A 2,502-nucleotide genomic window follows, 5' to 3' on the forward strand; every position below is an offset into this window, starting at 1 on the left:
TTTCTTTTTTTTAGCACCTGAGCCATCACAGACATGTGGGGGTCTTGACAGCTTGCCAAGAGCTGGATTTTGTGGTAAGTATAAATAATAATTAAGATAAGCAGTTTTACACAATACACCATATATCAAAAATGATTGCAGCCCTGTAATTTATTAATATCTCAATGATCCAAACATGCCAGGGGGCTACAGAGCAGCTATCCATACCAACAGCACCCATTCAATGAGGCCACAACATTTAGGTATTGTTTGTTTGTTTATTAGTTTGAATGGCATACAATTTCCACTACAAAGGCATAATCTGAATGCCATCTACTAGCCATGTAAAAGTTTTATCTGATAGCCAGTACAGAATATTCATTAAACATGTAGTTGTACTAACAAATTAAATATAAATATATTTTTAGATTTCTGCAATACACCAAACTGGGATGTCCAGAGTGAAGGACATAGGGTTATGGCACGTCAATCGAAGGCAAGATACAGACAACTTTTTCTGGAAAATGATGAGCATTTTACCATTTTGACATCATGTGTAGAGGATCTTTTTGAAAAATATCAGTATATCAGTTCTGAAAAGTGTCCGGAATAAGAAGTTGTAAATTACTGTTTTGATGCTTGTTTGAACAAATTAAAAAGTCTGTTTTGAATCAGTCAAACCTTCTGATGGACATAACTGATGATAATGATAAACATCACAAAATGTATCAGTATTTTAGTGCTGATGTAATTTATTAATATGTCATTGATCCAGAGATGCCAGGGGGCTACAGATCAGCTGTACATACCACTCAGTCAATGATGCCACAACATTTAGGTAATGTTTCCCCACGTCTTTCTTTCTTTCTTTCTTGCTGTTATTTATTTATTTATATTTTATTGAAAATTGTAAAATGGTAAAAAGAAGAAAAGAAAATGTGTTGCTTGTGTGAACCGCAGATATGGTACAATTACTGGAAATGGCAATCTGGCAATTTTACAGCAGTTACCGTGTTTAATGTGTGAAAGCAGCATTTGTCTTATCAAACTTAAAATAAATGTACTTACATATGCAAATATAAGTTAAATGTTTATAAGAGAGAATCACAATAATGTCTCTTTTGTAGCACCAAGAATGCAAGAATGGAGTCATGAACATAATTCAAGTGTGGATCAACACCAACATGGTATGTTACTTTTTATCTTTGATGCAAAGTTTGATCATGATAGAGCGCTAGTGGCTTCAAGTCCATTTTGAAAACCTCAAAATGTATAAAGTGCTATTGTGAGGCCTGATAATTTTTTTATTTTTTTTGCATACAAATTTTAACTTTTTTGCCTAGAATCAGCCTGGACAGCCAGTGACAATGGAAGCTGGACAGATACCCAAAGACAAAATTGTAAGTAATGTTAAATTGGGTACTCCATCTCAGTTTGTGTTCCACAGAAGGGAGAAATAAAGTCATATATGCAACCCCAAATCAGAAAAAGCATGTCACCCTACACTTTTCTCACGATCTTTTGCTTTCATATCTGTACTATCCTGTTATAATAAGGATAATAAAAATAACTCGTACAAAATTTACTTAAGATTTGATAGATGTTTCTCAGCTGCTTTTCTTTTGTTCAGCAAACGTTCTCAAATGCCTTTTTAAAGCTTTTTTATTGGTAGTCCATTATATTTGAGCTAAACATAATTAATATAACGTACTTTTTTTTAAATGTATGTTTTGGTAGTGTATGCAATAGACATGTATGCAATGTTTTAATAAAGTTGGATTATATGAACTTGTATGGCATTTTTCCTCTTTAAAGTTTCATAGCAGGTTTTACGTTAAAAAGAACAATTAATGATTAACAGTATTTGAAAAAGTATTACATATGTATCTTGTGTTTGATTATTAAGAGATTCACCACAAAAATATAAAATAAAATAAGATGCAGAAAAGGTCATATTTATAATCTGGCATAAAAATAAATGTGGTCGGAACGTCGTCTCGCAGTTGCTGAATGTCGCGTAACAATGTTGCTACAGCTCTTTCGCGTCTTACAATTCAACGTTGCTACAATGTCGGGAGCACGTAGACAGCAACGTTGCCACAGTAAAAATGGAACGTGGCAGCGACGTTGACACAACGTAAATGTGTTTGTTGGGCAGTTGGTTGCCTCGTGTTTTTTTTAAACGTTATTTAAATGTTTTTATTAGGTTGAATTCCGTATTTGCTGGCCTTTTTTTTAACATTCACTTATATTGTCGTCTTACATAAATGTCATAAAATACTGGGATGTGAGTAATTAATCTTTTTTTATTTCAACATTTAAAAAAAGCAAAACTTATAAACATTGAGTGTTTGATAATGTCTAAATATACAATGCAATACATAGAATAAATAAAAAATAAGCTATTATGACCGGTAAAACTCTTTACAGCAACTAGAGTAGAGCTAAATATGTGTCATACGGCCATCTAGTGGTTAAACCATGGCATTACATACATAGGAATATTATTTTTCTCTGATTTGC

The 2,502-nt window shown here is 32.7% G+C and overlaps 1 long non-coding RNA gene across 2 annotated transcripts; it reads left to right on the top strand.

Moving 5' to 3' along the window:
• The first annotated feature begins 14 nt into the window (after positions 1-14).
• Positions 15-1,404, top strand: LOC107756530 (uncharacterized). Of its 2 annotated transcripts, XR_001641827.1 has the most exons (4): positions 15-74; positions 755-817; positions 1,107-1,166; positions 1,323-1,404. It is a non-coding gene; the product is annotated as an uncharacterized LOC107756530 (long non-coding RNA). The 2 variants fall into 2 exon arrangements; XR_001641828.1 differs by lacking the exons at positions 755-817; positions 1,107-1,166; positions 1,323-1,404 and adding exons at positions 183-242; positions 408-464.
• The last annotated feature ends 1,098 nt before the right edge of the window (positions 1,405-2,502 follow it).

This window comes from Sinocyclocheilus rhinocerous, unplaced genomic scaffold (genome assembly GCF_001515625.1).
Source record: "Sinocyclocheilus rhinocerous isolate Xijiao unplaced genomic scaffold, SAMN03320098_v1.1 scaffold653, whole genome shotgun sequence".
NCBI lineage: Eukaryota > Metazoa > Chordata > Actinopteri > Cypriniformes > Cyprinidae > Sinocyclocheilus > Sinocyclocheilus rhinocerous.